The sequence below is a fragment of the Spinacia oleracea genome, chromosome 2, assembly GCF_020520425.1.
Source record: "Spinacia oleracea cultivar Varoflay chromosome 2, BTI_SOV_V1, whole genome shotgun sequence".
NCBI lineage: Eukaryota > Viridiplantae > Streptophyta > Magnoliopsida > Caryophyllales > Amaranthaceae > Spinacia > Spinacia oleracea.
The window spans coordinates 45,485,501-45,503,928 of record NC_079488.1 but is presented as its reverse complement, the minus strand read 5'-3'; positions in this window follow the sequence as shown (position 1 = coordinate 45,503,928).

Sequence of the window (18,428 nt, the reverse complement as noted above, 5' to 3'; positions counted from 1 at the left end):
AGCTAGCTATTCCATTTATTACTCAAAAGTGATCACCATACTCCGTATTAAGCAGCCATATTATCTCATATTCTAGGAAGTTGACAGAACACAACACATAATTAAAGAGACTCCCAAAAGTTTTATAATAATATTAATCCTACCTTGTTATGTCTAATCTAAATATTAGTCATTATAGATTACTCTTCTATTATGACTCATCAATTCCACGATCAATTATTTATAACTTGTACACCGTAGCAATCAGTATGTATTGCTCCACTTCTTAAGCTCTTAGCTAGTGTTTGTTTGAATAATGAAATAAGAATAGTAATCACAATTTTGGATTAGATTCTATTAATTTGTTAAGAATAGAGTTATTCAAATAGAACGATAATCTCATGATTGAGCTTGAACTGATTTAGTGACACACTCCTATCCGGTGCAATTGCATAACCTCTAATACTTTTTCTGTTAATGTTTCCCATTTTTTCCCGGTTATGCGCAACACATTATGTATATAGTTAAGGTTCGATAGTTATATTAGCAACACCATCATAAATTGGGATGTTTTCCAATTCCAATTACATTATTTATGTGTGGGATAAAGTAATTAAACCTAAACAACACCAACACAAATCAGGAGAAGAAGTGAACTGATCAGAAGTGATCAGGATGGATCAGTAAGGACTGATCAGGACTGATTTGATCAGGAATGATCTGATCAGGACTGATCTGATCAGGATTGATCAGAGCAGGACTGATCTATTTTCTATGTCGTAAATAGCCTAGGACTGATCTATTGTCATGTAATGCATGATCTATTTTCTAAAATCAATAGAGATAAAAAGTTCAGGTATGTAATAAAAAATACTCTAAACAGCTCTATAGAGAAGCACTAAAAAAAGCTAGGTAACGACTCTTTACCATAAACCCTTACTCGCAAGTTCAAAATAATTCAACAGAAGAATACAATGTCGTTCTTTCTAACAATAGAACCTAAAGTGTAGCCAAACCATCCATCTCAAAAATTTGTTACTGTTACTTTTAACTCGATACATGTTGAAACTAACTGATATGTTATTATCAAAGCTCGTAGTCATAAAAACCATTTATGCATGCTGCAGTTTATTGGGGCAAAGATGGGGGCCTCAGGACTACAAATACAAACAGAAAGTGGCCTAATTAGCATCCCTAGAAATATCTGATGTGTTGTTGTGGAATATCTTCCTAGAGGTGCCCTAAAGAAATACCTCATTAATAATCGAAGGAAGAAGCTAGCTCTTAAGGTTGTCCACCAGTTGGCGCTTGATCTTTCTAGAGTGACAAATAATTTTGCAAACTCAGATAAATAATACCGGATGATAAGCTATAGTTCAAAGCTACTCTCAACTTGGCATGATAAACTCAGATAAACAATAAGCTAGTGCTGATAAGATAATATTTGGTTAGCTATGACAGTTCAAAACCGGATGATAGAAACTCAGAAATGGTTATCTGAGTTTATCATCCCAGCTATGACAGTTCAAAAATCAAAACCGGATGTTCTATCCCTTAACTCAGTTAAGCTATAGTTCAAAGCTACTCTCACTTCTCTGTGTTTTGAACTGCATATATTCAGATTAGGGTGCTTACTGCATAGGTTTATTCCTTACTCCATACAACTGGTAGTCAAACCTATATTTGGTGCCAACTAAAGCAGGGAAAGGCAAAGAAATTTATAATAAAGATAAGTCAAGTGCTGATAAGATAAGATATTTAACACTGCGATACACTGCCACTACCTAATACTAGAGTTATGACATATAGAAAGCATGCAGTAGCTTAACATAACGATGACAGACAGACAATGAGCTTATCAGTCACCTAATACTAAGTTCTGCTTTGTAAAGCTCAGTTCTGTTTTGTGCAAAGTTTGTTCAGTTCTTTTCTACTTACAGTCAGTCCATCGGTCACACATTTCACATAATCAGTCACAGAAAACAGTGTAGCCTCAAAAGAAGTTATAGATAACAGTAGAAAATGCTAAGTGAAAGGGTTCAAATAATTAGTATAAGTTCTATAGCGACAAATAATTTTGCAAACTCATCCAACCTAATATGTTGTGTTTTCAACAGGTTGAGCTATCTCCATTCTGAGAAGATTGTTCATAGAGATGTAAAGACAGAGAACATGGTACTAGATAAAACTAGGACTCTGAAAATAGCAGATTTCGATGTAGCCCGTGTTGAGGCGTCAAATCCTAGTGACATGACTGGAGAGACAGGAACACTTGGTTATATGGCCCCCAAGGTAAGTCTGTCACACTTACCTCTTTTCATTTTTAACGAGGATTGAGTTATGGGATGCAACTGAACAGTTAGCTCCAATTCCTTCCCCTAGTTTTTAGTTTTCTACGAGTTATGTTTGCCTAAATGGTGGCGTAGCTTAATGATTAAGCTGAAAAATATCATTCTAGTACTATAAATTGCTTGGAAGTTGTATCACCGTCTTCAAAAGGGAAAGAATGGACTGGAATATCCATATGTATGGATTTCTTGTTTGGTTTCACTGCTATATTAACTTACCCCTACGGCCCTACTAGAACAAAAAAGAAAACAACTCTTCTAAAGTAACATGATGAGCTGTTGGAAACTATGAGTAGAGTAAATATGTAATAAAATTTACCATGCTACTACCATTTCCAGAGAATGGCTTTTACTTTAGCATCTTGTTGTCAATGTATTTTGGAGTGTGGTTGATTTAACAAAGGAAAATACAAACTTTTATAAAGGCGGTCTTACGCAAAAGACCATCTTGGTGTCATATAAGTTACGTACGCTCAACATATATATATAGATTAATCATAACAACTCTGAGTTTTAAAGCTAGTAGGCTCAATATATATACAGATTAATCAACAAGATGGCAACCACTTCGGCATCTGGATACTAATCATCAGGAAAGCTGTCATATACAACTAATATAGAAGTGCCATATTAATTAGCCTCTGTTTCTATTACTACTGTTAACTATTACTACTTTTAACAAGTATGTCATTCATTAAATCATAGAAACACTAATGAAGAAATCAAAGAAGAGAAAAGGCCTCTCTAAGGTCACAACATGCACATTTGATGCACCAAGTTTCTCACTAAAGACAACCTAAACTAACCAAGTACAGCTAGGTGTCTCAAAGATTGACAACAGATTTTTCATACTAAGTACCAGATATCTTGGTCAGAGATTATCACCTAAATCTCACTAAATGTCTGTGTCTTTATACAAAGCATTGCCATGTATCCAAATTTCAAAGATTCTAGGCCAACTAAAAGTTGCAAATTTAAAACTATGGAATCACAAAAGTACAAAGTAATTCAAGAAAGATACCGCAGAAAATTTGAAATAGATAGACAATACCTACAGTAGTAACAACACGGAAGAAGAAGTCAGACGTTCACCACTTTCCAACTATCGTCCAAATTACCAACTATCTGCAATTGAAAACTAAAATAAATGAAATAGCAAGCACTCTGTAAGCGCTATATAGAAAATCACAGAAACTAAGAAGACCCATTCTAGTTTTTTTCTTGAATTAAGGATGCAATATAACATGGAAAACTTAAAGGCATATGATTGACATTAGAAATTGACATGAAAAAACGTGAATTAACAATATATGACGGAAATTAAAATAGTGAATCAAACCTAAACATTGTTATATGATAAAAATCAAATAGTGAAGGCGTGAAGCAGACCAAAAATACCTGGCGAATATATCCGGCAACACCGAGGATGAAGCAGCAATTAAGAAACCAGAGTATGCTTGAATTTCTCCAATTAAAAACCAGAGAGAGCAACGAATTTATCTTGAATTTGTTGGGCGAATTGTGAATTCAATAATTGGGATTTTTCATGAATTTATAGGATGAGGAGTGAGATAGCTTTTACTGGGAGATTTGACTTTGCTAACGTAAAGGTTGAAGACGGAATTCAAGGAATTCGTTAATGGCCGGTGCTGAAGGTGAGGAGGAGAGAGACGAATTCATCGGAAATCTGACGAGGGTGGTTAGTTTTCGTAACGCAGCAAGGTATGTCGGTGGGAGGAGGTTGAGAGAAACGTGGGATGTGGGTTGAGAGTTAGGCGGGATTCTGCGAAAAAAGCAGAGAGTTAGGCGGGATTTTTTGCCCAAAAATTCAGTTGCTTTGCTGCCTCACAAACACGTGCAACACACGTGTCTTTTTTTTGTAAATAGCGACGCTTTAGAGCGTCGAAATATTTTGCGGCTCTCTAAAGCGTCGCAATTTACAAATTAATATTCGCGCCCCAATTTCCTTGCGACTCTTTGTTAGACCGTCACAATGATTCCGTCTCAATATGTACCTCTTTTTTGTAGTGGTGTTGTATATAGTGAATAAGTGATGCAAAAGCAAAAATGAGAAATAAAAGTTTTGAAAAAGCCAAAAATAGAGAAAAACAAGGCATGAGAAAAGTTTCAATTGAAATGCAAAAAAAAGAGAAAATCAAATCAAGAAAAGTGCAAAAAGAGTTGTAGTTTAGAATTGTTGTTGAATAAGCGTGGGGGTACCCCAAATAAGTGGTATGATTTTGTATTTGGTTCATTTTGCTTGAGTTGAGTTCTTATTGCGCTTCACTTTAGGTATGAGCACCAAATTACCAAATTTGTTCCCCACCTTACCCCTAGCCTACGTTACACCCTAAAAAGTCCTCTTGACCCTTTTGAGTGGTCATTGTCGGTGTAGGGAGGATTTGGTCAAGTTTATGGAATGGGATTGTCATGCTAAGATGTCGGGTAGCCTATCTTATTTTCTCCGGCGCCTTCGCGGTGTCTCGAGACACTACTCTCAAGGGTGGAAAAGATCTAGAGATTTGACGTGGTATGCTCGGTTGAAGGGGAATTGATTAGTGTTCACCCCTAGTTCGCTTTGCTTGGCACTTGAATCTTTCACTCGATTTAGGACATTAGTTAGCGTGTATTCATTTATTTTATTGGTAATGTTAGTGTTCTTTTATACTCGTTCCATAATAAAGGCCCTATCTTGGATTTTATAGTTTAATTTCTTTTCTTCTCTTTTCTTTTCTTCTTCTTTTCTTTCTTTATTTTCTTGGTTTGTGCTTTTCATTTTTAGTCTTGCCTTGATTAGGCTTGCTGGTTTATTGTGTTTTTCAGTTTGTAGGATTCTAATAGTTGCTCATTCTTTCCTAGTTGAGTTTAGTTTGCTAGTGACTAGCAAACTCTTAGCTTGGGGGAGTTTGATTTATGTCGCTCTTAGCTTAGGATTTTATGTTAGTTTTTATACTTTTTTTATAGTTTTTGTAGCTTTTTGTGTGAATTTTATAAGTTTCGTTCCATCTTGTGCTTTATAGGTGATTATGATGAGAAGTGATGGAAAACAAGTAGAATCAAGCCAAAACAGGGCTTGTGTGATCGAGTGATGGTTTGTGCGCCCGAAAAGAGGAGTGCAAATGAGTACATGGAATATCCAGTTCTGTGCGATCGAACGTGCTCTGTTGTTCGGTCGCACATGATTGATTTTTGGAGTCAGAAGGTCTCTAAGTTGGGATGCGATCGCAGAGCCTACTATTCGACAACACAGGTTTTGTGCGACCGAACGTGCTCTGTTGTTCGGTCGCACAGGTTTGGTTTTTGGAGGCAGAATGTCCCCAATTTGGGATGCGACCGCACAAGGTCATCAACTCGACCGCACAAGAGTTGTGCGCCCACACAAGGTATTTCGTTTGAGCGAATCATGCTATAGAGGAATTGTGAGCCAAAGAAACTCCATTCGACCGAACAGGGTTCTTCGTTCGGTCGCACATGACGAAGGAAATGTTTTTCGCTGCCTTCGGTCGCACAGGACCGAGTATGTGCTCGAATGACTCTTTTACGTTCGGTCGCACAAAAGGTCTGTGCGACCGAATGGTTGCGCGGTTTGCTCTTATTCGAATTTTGGGTTCCATTTGGGAGAAACGCCCTATAGATTGAATCAAGGAAACTAAACGTTAGGGAGTTGGGGATAGTCTAGGGAAATCGGGGGAAATGAACTACCATATAGTAATCATGAATGATGCAATGAAATAGCACATAGGGGAATGAAAACTGATGACGTACTCGCCACCTCTCGGATAGAGCACGCGAATCAACCTAGCCTATGGAAAGCTTTCGCATAGTCCTAAGCTAGATTAGCTAGCATATAATAGGTGCTATAATTCACTTGCATGAATTAGGCTCACAATGTCTTGCAAACCTAAATCATACATTCCAATCTAACTCAATCAACTAGCATTTGCAACTACTACTCAATTGATCATGGAAAATCCTAGCACTAAATCAATTTAATCACATCAATCATTAATCAATTAAATCATCAAATTCCCCTAATTAGGCCCCTAGTTTTTCCCCTTTCCCTAACCTAAATCTACTCACTAGCCATTCTAGGAATCAAGAAATCCATTAATTCTACACTAGCAAGCATGAAATTGAAGGATTAAGAAGAGAGAAACAAAGACTAGAACAATCAATTGAACAATCAACAAGAGAATTAAGAATCAAAGTAACTAAGTAAAATCAAGATGAATTCAAGAATTGAAGGAATTATAGAACAATCAACAATCACAACAAAAGCAAGAATTAAGAAATTAAATTGAATTGCACAAAATTAGAAGAAGAGTTTAGAGAATTACAAATTGATGCTTCAATGGAGGAGAGTTTCTCTCTCTAGAAATGCTGAAAAACTAACTTTGAGAATCTAAAATTATCAACTAAAATTCTACACTTCACAAAATAATCGAAAAATCTATTTATAAGTTTCCCCAAATAGAAGCCAAAATTCGAATAAGAGCAGCCCGCGCAACCATTCGGTCGCACAGACCTTTTGTGCGACCGAACGTAAAAGAGTCATTCGAGCACATATTGGGTCCTGTGCGAGCGAAGGCAGCGAAGAACATTTCCTTCGTCATGTGCGACCGAACGAAGAACCCTGTTCGGTCGAATGGAGTTTCTTTGGCTCACAATTCCTCTGTAGCATGATTCGCTCGAACGAAAAGCCTTGTGTGGGCGCACAACTCTTGTGCGGTCGAGTTGATGACCTTGTGCGGTCGCATCCCAAATTAGGGACATTCTGCCTCCAAAAACCAAACCTGTGCGACCGAACAACAGAGCACGTTCGGTCGCACAAAACCCGTGCTGTCGAATAGTAGGCTTTGCGATCGCATCCCAAATTAGAGACCTTCTGACTCCAAAAATCAATCTTGTGCGACCGAACAACAGAGCACGTTCGATCGCACAGAACTGGATATTCCTTGTACTCATTTGCACTCCTCTGTTCGGGCGCACAAACCATCACTTGATCGCTCAAGCCCTGTTTTGGCTTGATTCTACTTGTTTTCCATCACTTTTCATCATAATCACCTATAAAGCACAAGATGGAACGAAACTTATAAAATTCACACAAAAAGCTACAAAAACTATAAAAAAAAGTATAAAAACTAACATAAAATCCTAAGCTAAGAGCGACATAAATGTCGCTCATCAGTACTACATACTAAATCAATAATAATCCTAACATGATTCCATTAAACGAACAATCCTAACATGATTCTATTACATCCTAACATGATATTAACAAATAATAAACAATAATAAGTAACATCATAAAGACTCGCAAATAACCTTTACAAGACTGACTTGAAAAACAATTCATTTAATTGGTTTAGTCAATTGACTGAGTTGTCTAACTGCAAATCCTTCCATTTGGAAGACAGAATACGGGCGCGACTCCGTATTCCTATGACTACAAGATAAAGGAACCTTTTAATTAAAATAGAGCACGGTGATCAATCCGGTCCCAGAAAAAGTCATGGGCTACCACCATGAACTCCAACTCCTAATTGTCCGTCACTTTAGACGTACACACTCTAAAGCTACTGCTATCCGGTTTCACTTTACTTGAATTACCAATTATTATTGCTATGACTCATCAATAACATAAATATCATAATCAACAAACAACCACAACTTCTTTTTATCCTGGAATTAAATAAATGATCACACAACGATTAATCTAGAATTAATTTCAATTAATTCAATACTTAATTTACCAATTCAATGGTCAACTACCTTACGTAGGTGTGAAATATCAACTTACTAACAAGGTCCACGATCCTCATAAAGTAGTGAAATACTAAACAAGGAACAACGATCAATCATGATCCTTGCCAATATATAAATAATATAATGTTCCCAAACCATGCTGGCACCAATCATTCATGCGAACATGATATAAATCTTATAATAAAATTCTCATGCTCAACATGTTTATTCAACGACGTCAAACATGCAAATTTTAACAAAATCAAGTCATACATAAATTCAACATGATTTCCATTCATTATACCACATCCATCAACACATGGTATGTACGTACCTTGTGTAAACAAATTGCGAGGCCAGTTTAAGAAACTCAAAAGTCGCATACGGAGAATTCTCCACCTAAAAACAACCAATATAAATTCATATCAATCCTCTTTGAATTTATAACAACATCAGGGTATTTCAAACCCTTCCTAAACATATTTGGAACATTCCCCAACATCAAAACTTAACTACTGAACCTTCTAGCATAGTGATTACTTCACTAATGATCACAAATGATCATAAACTCCAATAAAACATGCCCTTTGCAATTTCCAGCAATATAAAATAATTTTAAACTACTTCAAAATGTATCCAACATACTTAAAATCATAAAAATAAATAACTTTAATAACTTATAATCATCCTACCATGATTTAAAAGTATTAAAACCTTTAAAATTTATGCTTTAATAAGTAAAAAACCCTTATTTAACAAAATTAATAAATTCATTATGCAAATATATAAATCTGAATTCTATATTTACATAATTAAAACCATAAATTTAAAGCATGAAAACATTAATTAACTTAATAAAACAAAATTAAAACATTAAATTGTTTTAGGGTTAAAGAAATAACCAAAAGGGAGAGAGAGAATGATCGTTGGCCGGCAGTAGGGCGGAGCGGCAGCAGGCGGGTGGTCGCGGAGGCTGGGCGACGCGTCTGGTGCCCCAGGTGGTCGCGTTGGGTGGTGGGTGTGTGCGCTGGTGGTGGTTGTGAGAGAAGCACGAAAAGGGAGGAGAGAGTGTTGGCGTTTGCGAAGGCGAAGGGAGAGAGGAAGAGAGGCCGATGGTAGGGCAGTCGGCAGTGGCGCGGCTGGTGGCTGACGTGCGGGCTGATGGTGGTGCAGTCTAGAGGAGCAGCAAAGAGGGAGTAGAAGAGTGTCGTGCAAGAGGGAGGATAGGAAAAGAAAATAGGAGGGAGGTTTTCATGTGAAAATTGAGAGGAGTGAGGAGAGAAAATTTGTTGTGTGGGTAGACTTTGGGGTTTAGGGGGTTTATTTACTTTGTGGGCTTTTATATTTGGGATAGGATTAGGATTCCTTTTCCAATTTGAGAGTGTTTGAGTTCAAACCCGATTAGAAATACTTTTCCCAAACCGAAGTGTTTCTATGTTTCAAATCATTTTCGAATTATTATTCTAAAAATGTTTGATTTCATAAATTATTAAAATATTTAAAATGAATTTAAATAAAATAAATATACATTAAATATATATATATATATATATATATATATATATATATATATATATATATATATATTACTAAAATTCACAAATTTCCTTTAAATATAATTAATTATACGTTAAAATATACTCCCTCCGTCCCATAATTATCTTTCTGTTTGACCAAAAACACGGATTTTAAGAAAAGTGGAATATAGTAAATGAAAAAGTGGAATAAAGTACAAATAATGATTGAGTTGTATGGAAAAGTGGAATAAAATACATGTGAAAGAGAATATAGTACATGGGAAAAGTGGAATATAGTACATGTGTGGGGTTTTCAATTCAATTTTAATTAATATAGTACATGGGAAAGTGGGGACCTTAGTAGCCAAAATTAGAAACAGGAAGATAATTTTGGGACGCTCGTTTAGGAAAGCAGGAAGATAATTTTGGGACGGAGGGAGTACTAATAAACTTTATATATTTACGGGGGTACTCATTTTCAATGTTGTCCCCAAGATTTAACTGAACCTTTTGCCAAAATTTCAGACTTTTATGGTCGGTAAGGATCATACGTGTTGCCCCATAAAGGTAATTTCTCCAAATCTTCAAAGAAAACACAATAACAACTAAGTCCAGGTCATGTGTAGGGTAATTAGACTCATAAGGTTTCAACTGACACGACAACAAGTGGGGAGGTCAAACGCTCTTTAAAAATCTTGAAAGCTTCCTCACATTTCTCACTCCACTCGAATTTTGATTCTTTTTTCATCGAGTTGGTCATTGGTTTTGCTCTCTTCGAAAAGTCTCTCACAAACCTCCTATAATAGCCATCTAAGCCTAGGAAACTTCGGATACCAGACACATTCTTTGGAGTAGGACACTCACTCACAGCTTGGATCTTAACAGGATCTACAGGGACCCAAAAGTGCTACTTTCTCCAAAAGGAACTCACACTTAGAGAACTTGACATACAATTGATTCTTCCTAAGCGTTTCCAAAATAATCGTCAAGTGTTAATCATGCTCTTTCTCATTCTTTGAATAAATCAGTATATCATCAATGATACAACAACGAACTTATCTAGGAATTTTGGAGAATTCTATTCCTTAAGGCCATAAATATGGCAGGTGCATTGGTTAACCCAAAAGGCATTACTGTAAACTCATAATGACCATAAGGAGTCCTAAATAAGGTCTAAGGTATATCCTTATCAGCTACCCTTAATTGGTGATACCCCGAACGCAAATCGATCTTCGAGAACACACTTTCCCATTAAATTGATCAAATAGGTCATCTATCCTAGGCAAAGGGTACTTTTTCTTGATGGTTAAATTGTTCAGCTTCCTATAATCGATGCACAACCTCATACTCCCATCTTTCTTCTTACCAAACAACACAGGAGCTCTCCACGGTGATGCACTAGGCCTAATATACCCCTTATCGAACAAATCTTGCAATTGTGTCTTCAATTTGCTCATTTCTGGAGGTGCAATTCTATATGGTGCTTTAAATATCGGTGTCGTTCCAAGAACTAAGTGTATAGTGAACTCAAAGGCTTTTGAAGGTGGCATACCTGCAATCTCGCTAGGAAATACATCCAGGAATTCATTCACAATGGGAACATCCTCGATCTTCACCCCACCCCTTTACTCACATCTAACACACTACAGAAAAATAGCTCACACCCCTTCTTAATCAATTTTCTCACTTGCATTGCATAAATCTCTCCAAATTTCTTGGATTCTCAAAATGCCTATATGAGGTCAAATTCCCAATAGGGTTTCTTAAACTTACTTTATGAATTTCATAGTCTATCTTGGCCTTGTACAAACTTAGCCAGTCTATCCCCATAATTACATCTAGGCCCCCCTGATTAAACTCTATCAAATTAGAAGGAAAAATGCATTCTTTTATCTTCAAAGGCAAGTTCTTAAACAATTTGGTACACCTTATGGTTACACCAGTAGGCATAGTAACAGGTAAATCAATCACCTCAAAATCTACTACCTTTAGACTTTTAACAACAGATGACGAAACAAATGAATAAGTCGCCCCCGAATCAAACAATGTTTTAACTAGCACGAAGACAGAAAAAAGTACCATAAACTACGTCCGCAAATCGTTCAACTTCATTTCGACTCATTATGGACAATTTACCCAGAGCCTTGTTCTAGTTGTTATTCTCATTAGTAGGTTTATTGTAGCTCCCTTGGTTGTTCTGAGCCCCTACATGCTTCGAACCCTGATTCCCTAAATGGTTAAATCTCGACTTTCCCTGGTAACCACTCTCATTGCGATTCTGCTCCTTCTTTTGCTTAGTGAAGCACTTATACACCCTATGGCCCCCTCATTTGGAAGTAGTTACAAGTCACTAAGTCTCCCTTGCAGTCTTTACCAGGATGGTTATCGTTGCACCTCTTGTAGTGGTACACTCTCGGACTGGTTGTTGTTGTTGTTGTTGTTGTTGTTGTTGTTGTTGTTGTCGTCGTCGTCGTCGTCGTCGTCGGCGCGACAACAGACGGGTGGTCGCGGAGGCTGGGCGACGCTTCTGGTGGCGCAGGTGGCCGCGCTGGGTGGTGGTTGCGTGCGTTGGTGGTGGTTGTGGAGAAGCACGAAAAGGGAGGAGAGAGTGCTGAAGGAAATAATGCCCTTGGTCCAAGTATGCATTTAATGATAAGTCTAATTAATGCGGTTCAGTATTAATTAAACAAGTTAATAATTCAATGAGATCAAGTGAGCTGAATGCCTAGCTAGAGGCTGCTTCAGTTCAAGTGGAATTAATGATATTAATCCACAACTTACTCTTGACTGAATCCGTAGGGTGACACAAATAGTACGTAAACGGATCAAGTATTTAATGGCATTAAATACTCCATCTATGGATATTCGGAATCGTTGGATCTTCGTTTCAGTGGGATCTGAGATCGTCAAAAGCAAGAAATGAATACTCCAGAAACGATGATGTTGCCAAAAACGGAAATATGGATCGTATCGGAAATATAAATATTATCCAAGTCGTAGATGTTGCCGGAAACAGAAACATGGTACGTATCGGAAAATATTATTGGAAATGGAAATATTGCCGGAATCGGAAATATTGCCGGAAACGGAAATATTGTCAGAATCGGAAATATTATCGAAATCGAAAAATAATTTCGGAAACGGAAATTAAATATTTGTTCGAAACGGAAATTAATTCCGGAATCAGAAATATTAAATATTGCTCGTATCGGAAATGAATTCCGGAATCGGGAATTTAATCGGAAGTGTATCGTACGAATTAGCATCGGACGAGGCTCGCTAGACGAAGGCCCAGCACGAAGCCAGGCCGTCGCCCAGCAAGCCACACGCAACAAACCACACGCCAAGCCTCGACCATGCCCAGCGCAAGGCTAGGCCCAACCAAGGCCTTGGGCGCGCGCGCGGATCACAGGCAGCGAGCTGGGCCTAGGCGCTGTGCGCTCAGCGTGGGCCGCAAGGCCTGCACGCGGGTGTACGGTGCTCGTGCGATGCTCGTGTGCGTGCTCTACGAATCCTAAAGCTATCGGGATTCGACATATGATTAAATTCTAATCCTAATAGATAAAGTTTATTTAATAGAGTCCTAGCAGGATTCTAATTAAACTAAATTAGTATTCTAATAGGATTATAAGTCCTTTTCCATAACTCTATAAATAGGGGACTAGGGTTACAAATTTATATACAACACTGAAGTATTCAAAGGTAAGATTTTGAAGCAAAGATCAGCCAAACACTTGCAACCTATTTAGCCGAAATTCTTAGAACCTTAAGGGCGATTCTAGTTGGTCAAGCTTAATGCGGATCCGGACGTGCTGTGGACTATCTACGGAGGGACGACTTGGAGTCATAAAGACTTGTTCTTGTTCGGTTCTAGCGCAGTTAGGAAGGGCACGCTACAAAGTGTATGCACCTAAATTATGCTAAATGATTATGTGTAAATAATATGTTTCCTGGGATTAAGGTTTTCCGCATGATTTATGTTTTGTCATATGTATCATAACCTAACAGTGGTATCACGAGCCTCTTATTGTTTTCATAATCTAAATTGCATGACATGGTTAAATTTTACAAATTTGCAAAGAATTAAAAGGGGTGATTAATTTTCGTAATTGTTAATTAATTGCAAATTGCGTTTATTTAATTATATGTACGCAGTTTTTTGGCAGTTTCTTCGTTACTCATCCAAATCGAGTGATTTTTGTGTCAATTCCGCATGTAAAAGGCATTCTAAAATTTTGACAAAATTAATATTTTTCGGCCGAACCCAAAATTCCCAAATTCGAAGCCTAACTATGACTTTTCGGAGGTTTTAGATTTTTGAACGCAAAAGTTTGTAAATTTAAGATGTTAAATTGAATATTTGCGATTCTTGTGATAAATCTTGAGTTTTTTTATTGACCTACAGTATATGTTTAACAAATTTGAATGACTAGACTTGTTAATTATACAACCTAATTTGTAATTATGATTAATTTGTTGAAATTCGAATAATTTAGAATTGATTTGTTTTTCATAATTAATTAATAATTTAATTAGGTATCCATGATTAAAATCCACTATAAAAATTGTTAATTTATGTTAAATTTTAAATTTTTATGACCTAGATTTGAATCCATGTTAATCGGAAATTAATTGATTAATAAATTTTCGATTTTTCGCCCTAAAATTATGAAATTAATATGATTTATTAATTTGTCGTTAATTTTAAATTAAAATTTTAAATTTTATGAAAACGCTCATAAATGTTGCACGCACAAAGCAAAGGAAGCTACGTGTTACCCTTAAGGGGTGTTGTATAGTGCGGGCACGCGACGACGAGCAAGGGAGCTCGTCGCCCGTGCGGTACGAATGCAGCGAGCAACTAGCTATGCGGCACGCAAGGCTGTAGGCCTAGTCGTGCATGCTAGGCGATGGGCGAGGGTAGTGGGCACACAGCGCTAAGCATGATGCGTGTGGGCAGCAGTGCGCTGCGCCAAGACGCACCAAGCCTGCCGAAAGGTAGGCAGCCACGACACAGCACCAAGCTGCGCGCAGCGTAGCCCTCAAGGCTGCGTGTGTGCGTGGCGATGGGGCGTGTGTGTGATGTCACTGTGCGAGCCATGGGCAACGATCAATGGCACGGGGCAATGGGCCTCGTAGCTCGATGGGGCTTGGGCGCAAGCCCAAGTGCCTCGTCTTGCAAACTATTGATGCGTTTCGTTTTAATTTTAAATTTTCAGTTCGGAAATAATTTTAATTAATTTTAAAATTAATAATTTAAATTGTTTTCTCGGATTTTAATTTTGAATATTATAATTCTTATAAATTTTAATTTATACTAATTATTTTACTAAAATTAAACCTTGAATTAATTTAAATTTATTTAATTCAACTGAAAAATAAATTAAATAAGTGGATTCGATTATAATTTTATATGAGCTTTAAATTTTAATTAAACTTGTATGTTTCCGGTTAGACTAGAAATACAATTTTATGTTTAAAATTAGTAAAGCATATAAAGTTATTGGTTAAGTGGGAGCAATTTTAGTCATAAACTCTTGATTAGGTCTACAAATCCTTTAAGGTTAAACAACTCGATTAGAATTAATAAGGACTGAATAATTGGTAGATTATTGGTGCCCTTGATTAATTGCAGCAAATATTTATGTGATGCATACAACGTGTTTTACTAACCAGCTATGTGGGCCATTCATGATGATGAATGGGTGAATTATATATTGTATATGTACTGTTTTGCAGGTTATGAAGTGACAAGTATGGCCCAAATAGGATAGAAAATATGGTCTGCGTACCATTAATTTGAATGTAATTGGTCTAATGCACCAAATTTGTTTTGCAATTCAAATATGTTCTGCGTACCATCAAATAGTTGTAATTAGTTTAATTATAGCTGATCCTATTTGAAGAAAATGGCGCCTCCCACGGTGAAATTCAAAGACGGAGTTTCCAATCCATTTTCAAGACGGACTTTGAAGTTGAAGCTTCAAGATGAAGTCGGGCCATACTAGTTCACATTTATCTTATCATGCTTTAAGTTATTTATTGCTTTTAAATATGTCTTAAATATGCATGAGATTGTGGCTTGATTATCTTGCATGATTAAGGATTTTAGTTCACTTAAAATCTAACCAACATAGTAAGAGCCTTAAGTTCCAAACTTAAAAATTGAGTTAAAAGGTGCCATGCCAAAATAACACTTACTTGGATAACCTTTACATCAATCTAGTACTCCCTCCGTATTTATTTAAGAGATACACTTGGTCGGGCACGGGTATTAAGAAAAAGAATTGAATGAAATAAAATAATAAAGCAAGTGGGGTTGGGTATATATTTTAATAAGTAAACAAGTGAGGACCATGTCATTTTGGTGGGGTGGGAGGTGGGGTGGGTTTATGAAATTATTTGTTTAATAGGATGGTGGGTCATAGGGTGAATTAGATGTATTATTTAATTAGATGGTGGGGTTGATAAGTTACTAAAAATGGCAAGTGTATCTCTTAAATAAATACGGCCGGAAAAGACAATTGTATCCCTTAAATAAATACGGAGGGAGTAATAGTTTTACGCTCAGCGAGGTGTTACTTATTGCTCCTAAAGGGGTAAGGTACACAAATAATTGTGAGTACATGTTAGTTTTGGTGAAACTCAACGATTTAAGTAAGGAGTCCTTTTATGTCGTGGCAAAATTGATAGGTTTACCTAATAAGTTCTTAGACGTACCTATTAACCAAGAGTAGTTTCTAGACTATTAGCAAAAGGCTTTTGCTTACCTAAAAGATTTTAGAATTGAGTCTAAATACATAATGTGCTTAATCCTTCAATGGTTTTAGGGTCTTGGAATCATTTTATTCACACCTGCCGGAACAATAAACTCGAATAAAATGCTAATGACTTGTTTAAATTGCATAATTGCTTTAATTTTCAAGTTATTACTCATGATAAATGTTTAGACTTTGCATGCTTCAATGTATGTTTTAATTATTGTTTATAATTAAATATCTTGCACTGCAGTAAATCCTTTTAGAAAGGTAACAGTAAATTTCCTCGATTGGTAATGAATCCAAGAAACGATTCACGGAAATGAGAGAAAATGAGCAATTTAAAATGTACATTTCTTTTAGTGACTTTTATGGTTGTTTTCGAATATCAAAATCAAATGGCGAACCGGTTGGTGCTCGTGGATTCAAAAAAAATACAATGTAGTTTTGAGATCATAAAGCATTGAGTTTAAACGCTCAGCTTTACCAATGGTCAACAACCTAATATCTTTGTCCATTTAATTCTCGAATGATTCTAGTCCCTAGACATTGGAATAGATCGATGCTTAGAGAACTTTAGAAGCTTCTAGTAAGATCATCTAGTTGAAACTTAATATTCAACATAAAATGGTAAGAACCTTGTTGGAGTGACATTGGACATATCTAACAAAGTATAAAAGTCAACACTAGAGATTTCAATTCTTAAGACTATAAGAAAGGGTACAAGAAATAGGAAAACAAGGAACAAATGAAAGGAATTTACGATTCCGTTTCTACCTATAAGTTTAGGTTTAAAGAGAATTGACCTAGCAATCAAACTTCCTTGGTATCATATACCGCTTGAGGTTTTTACTTCGGTAATAACTCAAACAATAGAAGCTAGGCTACACTATTGACCTACAAGTGGGAAATGAAGCATGGCAACGCTACATTAGTTGTAGGGTCATCTAGTTTGTTTTAAGTCCTTTCAAAGGCTAGAACTTAATGGCTATTTTGTTCCACAATCAGCATACCTAAATTTTTGTTTTCAAACACAGAAAGACTCACATTCAGAAGAACGAAAACAATGCTTGTTTGTTTGTTTATTTTAATGAAATGGTCATTTACGGTTTGAGTCAATATGCTTGATTAAAACAAATAACTCTTTAACAATAAGAACTTTACTAGGTTCAAATCAAACTCTTGATTTGAGTTCCACAAACTTTTAGCATTGTTGCTTAGACCATATCAACAAGTTAACATTCAAAAGCTCTATTTTGATGGACTTTTGAAAGTTGGTTGATTTCTAGATCAATTCAAGACAAGGTAGTCTTACTTGTTGAAAGTAACAAAATATGAACTATTGTAAGAACGCCTAGACAATAGAGTTCAAATATAAAGAAAGATTTTATGACTTTATTATTTCACACAGATTTGAGTGAATATAGGTTTATTTACTCAAAGTGATATAAGTTTAAATCTGTTTGGCTAGTTCAAAGATTCAGAAGTATAAAATCCACTTGGCAAGAAATCATAAAGATCTAGGTTAGATCATATTGTTGGTTACTTATACCAAGAATGATCATCAATGATTGTGTGTTGTAATTTCACGATCTAGCTCCATAAGATATGGCATATCTAAGTGTGAGGGGGTCGAAAAAGCGCGAGGCTAATGCGTGACCTGTCCCTCGTGGGTGTGACGATTCTTTTTATTTAATCAAGTGTAATTGGATTTCCTGTGAGTATACACCCAATTGACTAGTAATATAGGAGTCGCCATTCAGTTTTTAACGACAATGAGAAAAACTGACAAAACCCGGTTATCGTGACATAAAGGGAGTGCAATTATGTTTGACCACGACGGCCGTAGGTTCCCTTGTGATCCCTGGTGTGGGGATCTCTCAATATACACCCGCAAGGTAGAGATTGAGGGTTCGGGGGACTGTAACTACCGAGAGGAGTAATTCGCTCGTCGATAACTCCAGAGGCAGGATATCCTTACTAGCTCAGCATAAATAATTGAAAGGACATGCGTTAACTATTAAACTAATCTGAATTGATTTTAGCAATATGCAACATATAATACTAATTCGATCGTGATT